Here is a 16,710-nt window from a genome sequence, read left to right as displayed (position 1 = left end):
TACTCCTGCCAGATGCCTTTTTATATAATGTTGCGCTGACGAACATTGTGCTACATTTTTGCCCTTTTAAGGCCATTCAAAAAGCTAACAAACGTTAGAAAACTACAGGGCTACTTCCTTGAAAATTTTGCGGCACTTTCGATGCACGTTGACACAACCATTGGAACAAAGTGTTGTTGTTTCATAAACTCCATGTACTGTTGGATGAGAACACGGATGGCCAGCGATCAAGTGTCAGGGTCAGATACACAGCAAGTCTCTGTGGCGCAATTGGTTAGCGCGTTAGACTGTTAATCTAAAGGTTGGTGGTTCGAGCCCACCCAGGGACGAGAGTTTTCAGTTTGTTGTGCTCCATGATGCGGATGTGACATCCTGGACCTGTAATGAGATTCCCTGTTACTTTGTCCTGCTGAGGGTCAATGCCAACACAAGCCTCTCTAGTGCAATCAGTTAGTGTGTTTGACAATCTATCTAAAGATTGGTGCTTCGACACCACCCATGGATGACATTTTTCAGATTGTAGCGATGTGAAACTTCCTGACTTGTAGTGAGCTTCCATGAGACTTTGGCCTGCTGAGGGTCAATATAATCACAAGTCTCTGTGGCGCAATTGGTTAGCGCCTTAGGCCGTTAGTTTAAAGGTTGGTGATTTCAGCCCACCCAGAGATGTTATCTTTCCATTTATAGTGATGTGGAAAGACCTTCCTGGATTTACAGTAAGCTCGCTTTTGACCTGCTTTGTTTCCTATTGTCACATGTGATTGGTGTGTTGTTGAACATGAAAGATGACAAGTTCCTATACCTGCTGCTATACTATACCTAAATGGCTGTCAATGGTCTCTGATATTATGTTACTCAATAGCTTGATCATTCTGTGGTCTCCATGGAACATATCATTTATTCATATTAATCCGGCAAGTATGACAATGTAAATGATGTCAATCTGGCATGAAAACCCTTAGCATTTAAATGTATTTCGCTTGAAGGACAATGTTGGTCCAGTATGTGTGTGTTTGTGTGAATATGTGTGCCTATACGCCATGAAAGTGACACGCCATTACATCATTCTTCCAGGGTCAGTCCCCTAATTATTTTGAATGGGCTTGGCGATCATATATTACATTCGTGAAAACGCAGTTGTTTAAGATATATATTTATCAAATTATATTTGTGATTGTGGCTGAATTTACTCCTGCCAGATGCCTTTTTATATAATGTTGCGCTGACGAACATTGTGCTACATTTTTGCCCTTTTAAGGCCATTCAAAAAGCTAACAAACGTTAGAAAACTACAGGGCTACTTCCTTGAAAATTTTGCGGCACTTTCGATGCACGTTGACACAACCATTGGAACAAAGTGTTGTTGTTTCATAAACTCCATGTACTGTTGGATGAGAACACGGATGGCCAGCGATCAAGTGTCAGGGTCAGATACACAGCAAGTCTCTGTGGCGCAATTGGTTAGCGCGTTAGACTGTTAATCTAAAGGTTGGTGGTTCGAGCCCACCCAGGGACGAGAGTTTTCAGTTTGTTGTGCTCCATGATGCGGATGTGACATCCTGTAATGAGATTCCCTGTTATTTTGTGCTGCTGAGGGTCAATGCCAACACAAGCATCTCTAGTGCAATCAGTTAGTGTGTTTCACAATCTATCTAAAGATTGGTGCTTCGACACCACCCATGGATGACATTTTTCAGATTGTAGCGATGTGAAACTTCCTGACTTGTAGTGAGCTTCCATGAGACTTTGGCCTGCTGAGGGTCAATATAACCACAAGTCTCTGTGGCGCAATTGGTTAGCGCCTTACGCCGTTAGTTTAAAGGTTGGTGATTTGAGCCCACCCAGAGATGCTTTCTTTCCATTTATAGTGATGTGGAAAGACCTTCCTGGATTTACAGTAAGCTCGCTTTTGACCTGCTTTGTTTCCTATTGTCACATGTGATTGGTGTGTTGTTGAACATGAAAGATGACAAGTTCCTATACCTGCTGCTATACTATACCTAAATGGCTGTCAATGGTCTCTGATATTATGTTACTCAATAGCTTGATCATTCTGTGGTCTCCATGGAACATATCATTTATTCATATTAATCCGGCAAGTATGACAATGTAAATTATGTCAATCTGGCATGAAAACCCTTAGCATTTAAATGTATTTCGCTTGAAGGACAATGTTGGTCCAGTATGTGTGTGTTTGTGTGAATATGTGTGCCTATGCGCCATAAAAGTGACTCGCCATTACATCATTCTTCCAGGGTCAGTCCCCTAATTATTTTGAATGGGCTTGGCGATCATATATTACATTCGTGAAAACGCAGTTGTTTAAGATATATATTTATCAAATTATATTTGTGATTGTGGCTGAATTTACTCCTGCCAGATGCCTTTTTATATAATGTTGCGCTGACGAACATTGTGCTACATTTTTGCCCTTTTAAGGCCATTCAAAAAGCTAACAAACGTTAGAAAACTACAGGGCTACTTCCTTGAAAATTTTGCGGCACTTTCGATGCACGTTGACACAACCATTGGAACAAAGTGTTGTTGTTTCGTAAACTCCATGTACTGTTGGATGAGAACACGGATGGCCAGCGATCAAGTGTCAGGGTCAGATACACAACAAGTCTCTGTGGCGCAATTGGTTAGCGCGTTAGACTGTTAATCTAAAGGTTGGTGGTTCGAGCCCACCCAGGGACGAGAGTTTTCAGTTTGTTGTGCTCCATGATGCGGATGTGACATCCTGTAATGAGATTCCCTGTTATTTTGTGCTGCTGAGGGTCAATGCCAACACAAGCCTCTCTAGTGCAATCAGTTAGTGTGTTTGACAATCTATCTAAAGATTGGTCCTTCGACACCACCCATGGATGACATTTTTCAGATTGTAGCGATGTGAAACTTCCTGACTTGTAGTTAGCTTCCATGAGACTTTGGCCTGCTGAGGGTCAATATAACCACAAGTCTCTGTTGCGCAATTGGTTAGCGCCTTCGGCCGTTAGTTTAAAGGTTGGTGATTTGAGCCCACCCAGAGATGCTTTCTTTCCATTTATAGTGATGTGGAAAGACCTTCCTGGATTTACAGTAAACTGGCTTTTGACCTGCTTTGTTTCCTATTGTCACATGTGATTGGTGTGTTGTTGAACATGAAAGATGACAAGTTCCTATACCTGCTGCTATACTATACCTAAATGGCTGTCAATGGTCTCTGATATTATGTTACTCAATAGCTTGATCATTCTGTGGTCTCCATGGAACATATCATTTATTCATATTAATCCGGCAAGTATGACAATGTAAATTATGTCAATCTGGCATGAAAACCCTTAGCATTTAAATGTATTTCGCTTGAAGGACAATGTTGGTCCAGTATGTGTGTGTTTGTGTGAATATGTGTGCCTATGCGCCATGAAAGTGACTCGCCATTACATCATTCTTCCAGGGTCAGTCCCCTAATTATTTTGAATGGGCTTGGCGATCATATATTACATTCGTGAAAACGCAGTTGTTTAAGATATATATTTATCAAATTATATTTGTGATTGTGGCTGAATTTACTCCTGCCAGATGCCTTTTTATATAATGTTGCGCTGACGAACATTGTGCTACATTTTTGCCCTTTTAAGGCCATTCAAAAAGCTAACAAACGTTAGAAAACTACAGGGCTACTTCCTTGAAAATTTTGCGGCACTTTCGATGCACGTTGACACAACCATTGGAACAAAGTGTTGTTGTTTCGTAAACTCCATGTACTGTTGGATGAGAACACGGATGGCCAGCGATCAAGTGTCAGGGTCAGATACACAACAAGTCTCTGTGGCGCAATTGGTTAGCGCGTTAGACTGTTAATCTAAAGGTTGGTGGTTCGAGCCCACCCAGGGACGAGAGTTTTCAGTTTGTTGTGCTCCATGATGCGGATGTGACATCCTGTAATGAGATTCCCTGTTATTTTGTGCTGCTGAGGGTCAATGCCAACACAAGCCTCTCTAGTGCAATCAGTTAGTGTGTTTGACAATCTATCTAAAGATTGGTCCTTCGACACCACCCATGGATGACATTTTTCAGATTGTAGCGATGTGAAACTTCCTGACTTGTAGTTAGCTTCCATGAGACTTTGGCCTGCTGAGGGTCAATATAACCACAAGTCTCTGTTGCGCAATTGGTTAGCGCCTTCGGCCGTTAGTTTAAAGGTTGGTGATTTGAGCCCACCCAGAGATGCTTTCTTTCCATTTATAGTGATGTGGAAAGACCTTCCTGGATTTACAGTAAACTGGCTTTTGACCTGCTTTGTTTCCTATTGTCACATGTGATTGGTGTGTTGTTGAACATGAAAGATGACAAGTTCCTATACCTGCTGCTATACTATACCTAAATGGCTGTCAATGGTCTCTGATATTCTGTTACTCAATAGGTTGATCATTCTGTGGTCTCCATGGAACATATCATTTATTCATATTAATCCGGCAAGTATGACAATGTAAATGATGTCAATCTGGCATGAAAACCCTTAGCATTTAAATGTATTTCGCTTGAAGGACAATGTTGGTCCAGTATGTGTGTGTTTGTGTGAATATGTGTGCCTATACGCCATGAAAGTGACACGCCATTACATCATTCTTCCGGGGTCAGTCCCCTAATTATTTTGAATGGGCTTGGCGATCATATATTACATTCGTGAAAACGCAGTTGTTTAAGATATATATTTATCAAATTATATTTGTGATTGTGGCTGAATTTACTCCTGCCAGATGCCTTTTTATATAATGTTGCGCTGACGAACATTGTGCTACATTTTTGCCCTTTTAAGGCCATTCAAAAAGCTAACAAACGTTAGAAAACTACAGGGCTACTTCCTTGAAAATGTTGCGGCACTTTCGATGCACGTTGACACAACCATTGGAACAAAGTGTTGTTGTTTCGTAAACTCCATGTACTGTTGGATGAGAACACGGATGACATGCGATCAAGTGTCAGGGTCAGATACACAACAAGTCTCTGTGGTGCAATTGGTTAGTGCGTTAGACTGTTAATCTAAAGGTTGGTGGTTCGATCCCACCCAGGGACTTGAGTTTTCAGTTTGTTGTGCTCCATGATGCGGATGTGACATCCTGGACCTGTAATGAGATTCCCTGTTACTTTGTCCTGCTGAGGGTCAATGCCAACACAAGCCTCTCTAGTGCAATCAGTTAGTGTGTTTGACAATCTATCTAAAGATTGGTGCTTCGACACCACCCATGGATGACATTTTTCAGATTGTAGCGATGTGAAACTTCCTGACTTGTAGTGAGCTTCCATGAGACTTTGGCCTGCTGAGGGTCAATATATTCACAAGTCTCTGTGGCGCAATTGGTTAGCGCCTTAGGCCGTTAGTTTAAAGGTTGGTGATTTCAGCCCACCCAGAGATGCTATCTTTCCATTTATAGTGATGTGGAAAGACCTTCCTGGATTTACAGTAAGCTCGCTTTTGACCTGCTTTGTTTCCTATTGTCACATGTGATTGGTGTGTTGTTGAACATGAAAGATGACAAGTTCCTATACCTGCTGCTATACTATACCTAAATGGCTGTCAATGGTCTCTGATATTATGTTACTCAATAGCTTGATCATTCTGTGGTCTCCATGGAACATATCATTTATTCATATTAATCCGGCAAGTATGACAATTTAAATGATGTCAATCTGGCATGAAAACCCTTAGCATTTAAATGTATTTCGCTTGAAGGACAATGTTGGTCCAGTATGTGTGTGTTTGTGTGAATATGTGTGCCTATACGCCATGAAAGTGACTCGCCATTACATCATTCTTCCAGGGTCAGTCCCCTAATTATTTTGAATGGGTTTGGCGATCATATATTACATTTGTGAAAACGCAGTTGTTTAAGATATATATTTATCAAATTATATTTGTGATTGTGGCTGAATTTACTCCTGCCAGATGCCTTTTTATATAATGTTGCGCTGACGAACATTGTGCTACATTTTTGCCCTTTTAAGGCCATTCAAAAAGCTAACAAACGTTAGAAAACTACAGGGCTACTTCCTTGAAAATTTTGCGGCACTTTCGATGCACGTTGACACAACCATTGGAACAAAGTGTTGTTGTTTCATAAACTCCATGTACTGTTGGATGAGAACACGGATGGCCAGCGATCAAGTGTCAGGGTCAGATACACAGCAAGTCTCTGTGGCGCAATTGGTTAGCGCGTTAGACTGTTAATCTAAAGGTTGGTGGTTCGAGACCACCCAGAGACGAGAGTTTTCAGTTTGTTGTGCTCCATGATGCGGATGTGACATCCTGTAATGAGATTCCCTGTTATTTTGTGCTGCTGAGGGTCAATGCCAACACAAGCATCTCTAGTGCAATCAGTTAGTGTGTTTCACAATCTATCTAAAGATTGGTGCTTCGACACCACCCATGGATGACATTTTTCAGATTGTAGCGATGTGAAACTTCCTGACTTGTAGTGAGCTTCCATGAGACTTTGGCCTGCTGAGGGTCAATATAACCACAAGTCTCTGTGGCGCAATTGGTTAGCGCCTTACGCCGTTAGTTTAAAGGTTGGTGATTTGAGCCCACCCAGAGATGCTTTCTTTCCATTTATAGTGATGTGGAAAGACCTTCCTGGATTTACAGTAAGCTCGCTTTTGACCTGCTTTGTTTCCTATTGTCACATGTGATTGGTGTGTTGTTGAACATGAAAGATGACAAGTTCCTATACCTGCTGCTATACTATACCTAAATGGCTGTCAATGGTCTCTGATATTATGTTACTCAATAGCTTGATCATTCTGTGGTCTCCATGGAACATATCATTTATTCATATTAATCCGGCAAGTATGACAATGTAAATTATGTCAATCTGGCATGAAAACCCTTAGCATTTAAATGTATTTCGCTTGAAGGACAATGTTGGTCCAGTATGTGTGTGTTTGTGTGAATATGTGTGCCTATGCGCCATGAAAGTGACTCGCCATTACATCATTCTTCCAGGGTCAGTCCCCTAATTATTTTGAATGGGCTTGGCGATCATATATTACATTCGTGAAAACGCAGTTGTTTAAGATATATATTTATCAAATTATATTTGTGATTGTGGCTGAATTTACTCCTGCCAGATGCCTTTTTATATAATGTTGCGCTGACGAACATTGTGCTACATTTTTGCCCTTTTAAGGCCATTCAAAAAGCTAACAAACGTTAGAAAACTACAGGGCTACTTCCTTGAAAATTTTACGGCACTTTCGATGCACGTTGACACAACCATTGGAACAAAGTGTTGTTGTTTCGTAAACTCCATGTACTGTTGGATGAGAACACGGATGGCCAGCGATCAAGTGTCAGGGTCAGATACACAACAAGTCTCTGTGGCGCAATTGGTTAGCGCGTTAGACTGTTAATCTAAAGGTTGGTGGTTCGAGCCCACCCAGGGACGAGAGTTTTCAGTTTGTTGTGCTCCATGATGCGAATGTGACATCCTGTAATGAGATTCCCTGTTATTTTGTGCTGCTGAGGGTCAATGCCAACACAAGCATCTCTAGTGCAATCAGTTAGTGTGTTTGACAATCTATCTAAAGATTGGTCCTTCGACACCACCCATGGATGACATTTTTCAGATTGTAGCGATGTGAAACTTCCTGACATGTAGTTAGCTTCCATGAGACTTTGGCCTGCTGAGGGTCAATATAACCACAAGTCTCTGTGGCGCAATTGGTTAGCGCCTTAGGCCGTTAGTTTAAAGGTTGGTGATTTGAGCCCACCCAGAGATGCTTTCTTTCCATTTATAGTGATGTGGAAAGACCTTCCTGGATTTACAGTAAACTGGCTTTTGACCTGCTTTGTTTCCTATTGTCACATGTGATTGGTGTGTTGTTGAACATGAAAGATGACAAGTTCCTATACCTGCTGCTATACTATACCTAAATGGCTGTCAATGGTCTCTGATATTCTGTTACTCAATAGGTTGATCATTCTGTGGTCTCCATGGAACATATCATTTATTCATATTAATCCGGCAAGTATGACAATGTAAATGATGTCAATCTGGCATGAAAACCCTTAGCATTTAAATGTATTTCGCTTGAAGGACAATGTTGGTCCAGTATGTGTGTGTTTGTGTGAATATGTGTGCCTATACGCCATGAAAGTGACACGCCATTACATCATTCTTCCGGGGTCAGTCCCCTAATTATTTTGAATGGGCTTGGCGATCATATATTACATTTGTGAAAACGCAGTTGTTTAAGATATATATTTATCAAATTATATTTGTGATTGTGGCTGAATTTACTCCTGCCAGATGCCTTTTTATATAATGTTGCGCTGACGAACATTGTGCTACATTTTTGCCCTTTTAAGGCCATTCAAAAAGCTAACAAACGTTAGAAAACTACAGGGCTACTTCCTTGAAAATGTTGCGGCACTTTCGATGCACGTTGACACAACCATTGGAACAAAGTGTTGTTGTTTCGTAAACTCCATGTACTGTTGGATGAGAACACGGATGACCAGCGATCAAGTGTCAGGGTCAGATACACAGCAAGTCTCTGTGGCGCAATTGGTTAGCGCGTTAGACTGTTAATCTAAAGGTTGGTGGTTCGAGCCCACCCAGGGACGAGAGTTTTCAGTTTGTTGTGCTCCATGATGCGGATGTGACATCCTGTAATGAGATTCCCTGTTATTTTGTGCTGCTGAGGGTCAATGCCAACACAAGCATCTCTAGTGCAATCAGTTAGTGTGTTTCACAATCTATCTAAAGATTGGTGCTTCGACACCACCCATGGATGACATTTTTCAGATTGTAGCGATGTGAAACTTCCTGACTTGTAGTGAGCTTCCATGAGACTTTGGCCTGCTGAGGGTCAATATAACCACAAGTCTCTGTGGCGCAATTGGTTAGCGCCTTACGCCGTTAGTTTAAAGGTTGGTGATTTGAGCCCACCCAGAGATGCTTTCTTTCCATTTATAGTGATGTGGAAAGACCTTCCTGGATTTACAGTAAGCTCGCTTTTGACCTGCTTTGTTTCCTATTGTCACATGTGATTGGTGTGTTGTTGAACATGAAAGATGACAAGTTCCTATACCTGCTGCTATACTATACCTAAATGGCTGTCAATGGTCTCTGATATTATGTTACTCAATAGCTTGATCATTCTGTGGTCTCCATGGAACATATCATTTATTCATATTAATCCGGCAAGTATGACAATGTAAATTATGTCAATCTGGCATGAAAACCCTTAGCATTTAAATGTATTTCGCTTGAAGGACAATGTTGGTCCAGTATGTGTGTGTTTGTGTGAATATGTGTGCCTATGCGCCATGAAAGTGACTCGCCATTACATCATTCTTCCAGGGTCAGTCCCCTAATTATTTTGAATGGGCTTGGCGATCATATATTACATTCTTGAAAACGCAGTTGTTTAAGATATATATTTATCAAATTATATTTGTGATTGTGGCTGAATTTACTCCTGCCAGATGCCTTTTTATATAATGTTGCGCTGACGAACATTGTGCTACATTTTTGCCCTTTTAAGGCCATTCAAAAAGCTAACAAACGTTAGAAAACTACAGGGCTACTTCCTTGAAAATTTTACGGCACTTTCGATGCACGTTGACACAACCATTGGAACAAAGTGTTGTTGTTTCGTAAACTCCATGTACTGTTGGATGAGAACACGGATGGCCAGCGATCAAGTGTCAGGGTCAGATACACAACAAGTCTCTGTGGCGCAATTGGTTAGCGCGTTAGACTGTTAATCTAAAGGTTGGTGGTTCGAGCCCACCCAGGGACGAGAGTTTTCAGTTTGTTGTGCTCCATGATGCGGATGTGACATCCTGGACCTGTAATGAGATTCCCTGTTACTTTGTCCTGCTGAGGGTCAATGCCAACACAAGCCTCTCTAGTGCAATCAGTTAGTGTGTTTGACAATCTATCTAAAGATTGGTGCTTCGACACCACCCATGGATGACATTTTTCAGATTGTAGCGATGTGAAACTTCCTGACTTGTAGTGAGCTTCCATGAGACTTTGGCCTGCTGAGGGTCAATATATTTACAAGTCTCTGTGGCGCAATTGGTTAGCGCCTTAGGCCGTTAGTTTAAAGGTTGGTGATTTCAGCCCACCCAGAGATGCTATCTTTCCATTTATAGTGATGTGGAAAGACCTTCCTGGATTTACAGTAAGCTCGCTTTTGACCTGCTTTGTTTCCTATTGTCACATGTGATTGGTGTGTTGTTGAACATGAAAGATGACAAGTTCCTATACCTGCTGCTATACTATACCTAAATGGCTGTCAATGGTCTCTGATATTATGTTACTCAATAGCTTGATCATTCTGTGGTCTCCATGGAACATATCATTTATTCATATTAATCCGGCAAGTATGACAATGTAAATGATGTCAATCTGGCATGAAAACCCTTAGCATTTAAATGTATTTCGCTTGAAGGACAATGTTGGTCCAGTATGTGTGTGTTTGTGTGAATATGTGTGCCTATACGCCATGAAAGTGACACGCCATTACATCATTCTTCCAGGGTCAGTCCCCTAATTATTTTGAATGGGCTTGGCGATCATGTATTACATTCGTGAAAACGCAGTTGTTTAAGATATATATTTATCAAATTATATTTGTGATTGTGGCTGAATTTACTCCTGCCAGATGCCTTTTTATATAATGTTGCGCTGACGAACATTGTGCTACATTTTTGCCCTTTTAAGGCCATTCAAAAAGCTAACAAACGTTAGAAAACTACAGGGCTACTTCCTTGAAAATTTTGCGGCACTTTCGATGCACGTTGACACAACCATTGGAACAAAGTGTTGTTGTTTCATAAACTCCATGTACTGTTGGATGAGAACACGGATGGCCAGCGATCAAGTGTCAGGGTCAGATACACAGCAAGTCTCTGTGGCGCAATTGGTTAGCGCGTTAGACTGTTAATCTAAAGGTTGGTGGTTCGAGCCCACCCAGGGACGAGAGTTTTCAGTTTGTTGTGCTCCATGATGCGGATGTGACATCCTGGACCTGTAATGAGATTCCCTGTTACTTTGTCCTGCTGAGGGTCAATGCCAACACAAGCCTCTCTAGTGCAATCAGTTAGTGTGTTTGACAATCTATCTAAAGATTGGTGCTTCGACACCACCCATGGATGACATTTTTCAGATTGTAGCGATGTGAAACTTCCTGACTTGTAGTGAGCTTCCATGAGACTTTGGCCTGCTGAGGGTCAATATATTTACTAGTCTCTGTGGCGCAATTGGTTAGCGCCTTAGGCCGTTAGTTTAAAGGTTGGTGATTTCAGCCCACCCAGAGATGCTATCTTTCCATTTATAGTGATGTGGAAAGACCTTCCTGGATTTACAGTAAGCTCGCTTTTGACCTGCTTTGTTTCCTATTGTCACATGTGATTGGTGTGTTGTTGAACATGAAAGATGACAAGTTCCTATACCTGCTGCTATACTATACCTAAATGGCTGTCAATGGTCTCTGATATTATGTTACTCAATAGCTTGATCATTCTGTGGTCTCCATGGAACATATCATTTATTCATATTAATCCGGCAAGTATGACAATGTAAATGATGTCAATCTGGCATGAAAACCCTTAGCATTTAAATGTATTTCGCTTGAAGGACAATGTTGGTCCAGTATGTGTGTGTTTGTGTGAATATGTGTATCTATACGCCATGAAAGTGACTCGCCATTACATCATTCTTCCAGGGTCAGTCCCCTAATTATTTTGAATGGGCTTGGCGATCATATATTACATTTGTGAAAACGCAGTTGTTTAAGATATATATTTATCAAATTATATTTGTGATTGTGGCTGAATTTACTCCTGCCAGATGCCTTTTTATATAATGTTGTGCTGACGAACATTGTGCTACATTTTTGCCCTTTTAAGGCCATTCAAAAAGCTAACAAACGTTAGAAAACTACAGGGCTACTTCCTTGAAAATTTTGCGGCACTTTCGATGCACGTTGACACAACCATTGGAACAAAGTGTTGTTGTTTCATAAACTCCATGTACTGTTGGATGAGAACACGGATGGCCAGCGATCAAGTGTCAGGGTCAGATACACAGCAAGTCTCTGTGGCGCAATTGGTTAGCGCGTTAGACTGTTAATCTAAAGGTTGGTGGTTCGAGCCCACCCAGGGACGAGAGTTTTCAGTTTGTTGTGCTCCATGATGCGGATGTGACATCCTGGACCTGTAATGAGATTCCCTGTTACTTTGTCCTGCTGAGGGTCAATGCCAACACAAGCCTCTCTAGTGCAATCAGTTAGTGTGTTTGACAATCTATCTAAAGATTGGTGCTTCGACACCACCCATGGATGACATTTTTCAGATTGTAGCGATGTGAAACTTCCTGACTTGTAGTGAGCTTCCATGAGACTTTGGCCTGCTGAGGGTCAATATATTCACAAGTCTCTGTGGCGCAATTGGTTAGCGCCTTAGGCCGTTAGTTTAAAGGTTGGTGATTTCAGCCCACCCAGAGATGCTGTCTTTCCATTTATAGTGATGTGGAAAGACCTTCCTGGATTTACAGTAAGCTCGCTTTTGACCTGCTTTGTTTCCTATTGTCACATGTGATTGGTGTGTTGTTGAACATGAAAGATGACAAGTTCCTATACCTGCTGCTATACTATACCTAAATGGCTGTCAATGGTCTCTGATATTATGTTACTCAATAGCTTGATCATTCTGTGGTCTCCATGGAACATATCATTTATTCATATTAATCCGGCAAGTATGACAATGTAAATGATGTCAATCTGGCATGAAAACCCTTAGCATTTAAATGTATTTCGCTTGAAGGACAATGTTGGTCCAGTATGTGTGTGTTTGTGTGAATATGTGTGCCTATACGCCATGAAAGTGACTCGCCATTACATCATTCTTCCAGGGTCAGTCCCCTAATTATTTTGAATGGGCTTGGCGATCATATATTACATTTGTGAAAACGCAGTTGTTTAAGATATATATTTATCAAATTATATTTGTGATTGTGGCTGAATTTACTCCTGCCAGATGCCTTTTTATATAATGTTGCGCTGACGAACATTGTGCTACATTTTTGCCCTTTTAAGGCCATTCAAAAAGCTAACAAACGTTAGAAAACTACAGGGCTACTTCCTTGAAAATGTTGCGGCACTTTCGATGCACGTTGACACAACCATTGGAACAAAGTGTTGTTGTTTCATAAACTCCATGTACTGTTGGATGAGAACACGGATGGCCAGCGATCAAGTGTCAGGGTCAAATACACAGCAAGTCTCTGTGGCGCAATTGGTTAGCGCGTTAGACTGTTAATCTAAAGGTTGGTGGTTCGAGCCCACCCAGGGACGAGAGTTTTCAGTTTGTTGTGCTCCATGATGCGGATGTGACATCCTGGACCTGTAATGAGATTCCCTGTTACTTTGTCCTGCTGAGGGTCAATGCCTCTCTAGTGCAATCAGTTAGTGTTTTTGACAATCTATCTAAAGATTGGTGCTTCGACACCACCCATGGATGACATTTTTCAGATTGTAGCGATGTGAAACTTCCTGACTTGTAGTGAGCTTCCATGAGACTTTGGCCTGCTGAGGGTCAATATAATCACAAGTCTCTGTGGCGCAATTGGTTAGCGCCTTAGGCCGTTAGGTTAAAGGTTGGTGATTTGAGCCCACCCAGAGATGCTATCTTTCCATTTATAGTGATGTGGAAAGACCTTCCTGGATTTACAGTAAGCTTGCTTTTGACCTGCTTTGTTTCCTATTGTCACATGTGATTGGTGTGTTGTTGAACATGAAAGATGACAAGTTCCTATACCTGCTGCTATACTATACCTAAATGGCTGTCAATGGTCTCTGATATTATGTTACTCAATAGCTTGATCATTCTGTGGTCTCCATGGAACATATCATTTATTCATATTAATCCGGCAAGTATGACAATGTAAATGATGTCAATCTGGCATGAAAACCCTTAGCATTTAAATGTATTTCGCTTGAAGGACAATGTTGGTCCAGTATGTGTGTGTTTGTGTGAATATGTGTGCCTATACGCCATGAAAGTGACACGCCATTACATCATTCTTCCAGGGTCAGTCCCCTAATTATTTTGAATGGGCTTGGCGATCATATATTACATTCGTGAAAACGCAGTTGTTTAAGATATATATTTATCAATTTATATTTGTGATTGTGGCTGAATTTACTCCTGCCAGATGCCTTTTTATATAATGTTGCGCTGACAAACATTGTGCTACATTTTTGCCCTTTTAAGGCCATTCAAAAAGCTAACAAACGTTAGAAAACTACAGGGCTACTTCCTTGAAAATGTTGCGGCACTTTCGATGCACGTTGACACAACCATTGGAACAAAGTGTTGTTGTTTCGTAAACTCCATGTACTGTTGGATGAGAACACGGATGACCAGCGATCAAGTGTCAGGGTCAGATACACAACAAGTCTCTGTGGTGCAATTGGTTAGCGCGTTAGACTGTTAATCTAAAGGTTGGTGGTTCGAGCCCACCCAGGGACGAGAGTTTTCAGTTTGTTGTGCTCCATGACGCGGATGTGACATCCTGGACCTGTAATGAGATTCCCTGTTACTTTGTCCTGCTGAGGGTCAATGCCAACACAAGCCTCTCTAGTGCAATCAGTTAGTGTTTTTGACAATCTATCTAAAGATTGGTGCTTCGACACCACCCATGGATGACATTTTTCAGATTGTAGCGATGTGAAACTTCCTGACTTGTAGTGAGCTTCCATGAGACTTTGGCCTGCTGAGGGTCAATATAATCACAAGTCTCTGTGGCGCAATTGGTTAGCGCCTTAGGCCGTTAGGTTAAAGGTTGGTGATTTGAGCCCACCCAGAGATGCTATCTTTCCATTTATAGTGATGTGGAAAGACCTTCCTGGATTTACAGTAAGCTTGCTTTTGACCTGCTTTGTTTCCTATTGTCACATGTGATTGGTGTGTTGTTGAACATGAAAGATGACAAGTTCCTATACCTGCTGCTATACTATACCTAAATGGCTGTCAATGGTCTCTGATATTATGTTACTCAATAGCTTGATCATTCTGTGGTCTCCATGGAACATATCATTTATTCATATTAATCCGGCAAGTATGACAATGTAAATGATGTCAATCTGGCATGAAAACCCTTAGCATTTAAATGTATTTCGCTTGAAGGACAATGTTGGTCCAGTATGTGTGTGTTTGTGTGAATATGTGTGCCTATACGCCATGAAAGTGACACGCCATTACATCATTCTTCCAGGGTCAGTCCCCTAATTATTTTGAATGGGCTTGGCGATCATATATTACATTCGTGAAAACGCAGTTGTTTAAGATATATATTTATCAAATTATATTTGTGATTGTGGCTGAATTTACTCCTGCCAGATGCCTTTTTATATAATGTTGCGCTGACGAACATTGTGCTACATTTTTGCCCTTTTAAGGCCATTCAAAAAGCTAACAAACGTTAGAAAACTACAGGGCTACTTCCTTGAAAATTTTGCGGCACTTTCGATGCACGTTGACACAACCATTGGAACAAAGTGTTGTTGTTTCATAAACTCCATGTACTGTTGGATGAGAACACGGATGGCCAGCGATCAAGTGTCAGGGTCAGATACACAGCAAGTCTCTGTGGCGCAATTGGTTAGCGCGTTAGACTGTTAATCTAAAGGTTGGTGTTTCGAGCCCACCCAGGGACGAGAGTTTTCACTTTGTTGTGCTCCATGATGCGGATGTGACATCCTGGACCTGTAATGAGATTCCCTGTTACTTTGTCCTGCTGAGGGTCAATGCCAACACAAGCCTCTCTAGTGCAATCAGTTAGTGTGTTTGACAATCTATCTAAAGATTGGTGCTTCGACACCACCCATGGATGACATTTTTCAGATTGTAGCGATGTGAAACTTCCTGACTTGTAGTGAGCTTCCATGAGACTTTGGCCTGCTGAGGGTCAATATATTTACAAGTCTCTGTGGCGCAATTGGTTAGCGCCTTAGGCCGTTAGTTTAAAGGTTGGTGATTTCAGCCCACCCAGAGATGCTATCTTTCCATTTATAGTGATGTGGAAAGACCTTCCTGGATTTACAGTAAGCTCGCTTTTGACCTGCTTTGTTTCCTATTGTCACATGTGATTGGTGTGTTGTTGAACATGAAAGATGACAAGTTCCTATACCTGCTGCTATACTATACCTAAATGGCTGTCAATGGTCTCTGATATTATGTTACTCAATAGCTTGATCATTCTGTGGTCTCCATGGAACATATCATTTATTCATATTAATCCGGCAAGTATGACAATGTAAATGATGTCAATCTGGCATGAAAACCCTTAGCATTTAAATGTATTTCGCTTGAAGGACAATGTTGGTCCAGTATGTGTGTGTTTGTGTGAATATGTGTGCCTATACGCCATGAAAGTGACTCGCCATTACATCATTCTTCCAGGGTCAGTCCCCTAATTATTTTGAATGGGCTTGGCGATCATATATTACATTTGTGAAAACGCAGTTGTTTAAGATATATATTTATCAAATTATATTTGTGATTGTGGCTGAATTTACTCCTGCCAGATGCCTTTTTATATAATGTTGCGCTGACGAACATTGTGCTACATTTTTGCCCTTTTAAGGCCATTCAAAAAGCTAACAAACGTTAGAAAACTACAGGGCTACTTCCTTGAAAATTTAGCGGCACTT

The 16,710-nt window shown here is 41.2% G+C and overlaps 12 non-coding genes across 12 annotated transcripts; all 12 read left to right on the top strand.

Annotated features, from left to right (window-relative positions):
* Positions 1-255: 255 nt before the first annotated feature.
* trnan-guu (transfer RNA asparagine (anticodon GUU)) lies at positions 256-329 on the top strand. The gene has a single exon. It is a non-coding gene; the product is annotated as a tRNA-Asn (tRNA).
* A 1,113-nt stretch (positions 330-1,442) lies between these two features.
* On the top strand, positions 1,443-1,516 carry trnan-guu (transfer RNA asparagine (anticodon GUU)). Its single transcript has one exon. It is a non-coding gene; the product is annotated as a tRNA-Asn (tRNA).
* A 1,107-nt stretch (positions 1,517-2,623) lies between these two features.
* trnan-guu (transfer RNA asparagine (anticodon GUU)) lies at positions 2,624-2,697 on the top strand. Its single transcript has one exon. It is a non-coding gene; the product is annotated as a tRNA-Asn (tRNA).
* A 1,107-nt stretch (positions 2,698-3,804) lies between these two features.
* Positions 3,805-3,878, top strand: trnan-guu (transfer RNA asparagine (anticodon GUU)). The gene has a single exon. It is a non-coding gene; the product is annotated as a tRNA-Asn (tRNA).
* Positions 3,879-6,172: 2,294 nt separating this feature from the next.
* Positions 6,173-6,246, top strand: trnan-guu (transfer RNA asparagine (anticodon GUU)). The gene has a single exon. It is a non-coding gene; the product is annotated as a tRNA-Asn (tRNA).
* A 1,107-nt stretch (positions 6,247-7,353) lies between these two features.
* On the top strand, positions 7,354-7,427 carry trnan-guu (transfer RNA asparagine (anticodon GUU)). Its single transcript has one exon. It is a non-coding gene; the product is annotated as a tRNA-Asn (tRNA).
* A 1,107-nt stretch (positions 7,428-8,534) lies between these two features.
* Positions 8,535-8,608, top strand: trnan-guu (transfer RNA asparagine (anticodon GUU)). Its single transcript has one exon. It is a non-coding gene; the product is annotated as a tRNA-Asn (tRNA).
* Positions 8,609-9,715: 1,107 nt separating this feature from the next.
* trnan-guu (transfer RNA asparagine (anticodon GUU)) lies at positions 9,716-9,789 on the top strand. The gene has a single exon. It is a non-coding gene; the product is annotated as a tRNA-Asn (tRNA).
* Positions 9,790-10,902: 1,113 nt separating this feature from the next.
* trnan-guu (transfer RNA asparagine (anticodon GUU)) lies at positions 10,903-10,976 on the top strand. Its single transcript has one exon. It is a non-coding gene; the product is annotated as a tRNA-Asn (tRNA).
* A 1,113-nt stretch (positions 10,977-12,089) lies between these two features.
* trnan-guu (transfer RNA asparagine (anticodon GUU)) lies at positions 12,090-12,163 on the top strand. Its single transcript has one exon. It is a non-coding gene; the product is annotated as a tRNA-Asn (tRNA).
* A 1,113-nt stretch (positions 12,164-13,276) lies between these two features.
* On the top strand, positions 13,277-13,350 carry trnan-guu (transfer RNA asparagine (anticodon GUU)). The gene has a single exon. It is a non-coding gene; the product is annotated as a tRNA-Asn (tRNA).
* Positions 13,351-14,453: 1,103 nt separating this feature from the next.
* trnan-guu (transfer RNA asparagine (anticodon GUU)) lies at positions 14,454-14,527 on the top strand. Its single transcript has one exon. It is a non-coding gene; the product is annotated as a tRNA-Asn (tRNA).
* Positions 14,528-16,710: the final 2,183 nt, after the last annotated feature.

This window comes from Salmo salar, chromosome 07 (assembly GCF_965601325.2).
Source record: "Salmo salar chromosome 07, fSalSal1, whole genome shotgun sequence".
NCBI lineage: Eukaryota > Metazoa > Chordata > Actinopteri > Salmoniformes > Salmonidae > Salmo > Salmo salar.
The sequence above is the reverse complement of the archived record's forward strand: the minus strand, read 5'-3'. Positions and strand labels throughout refer to the sequence as shown.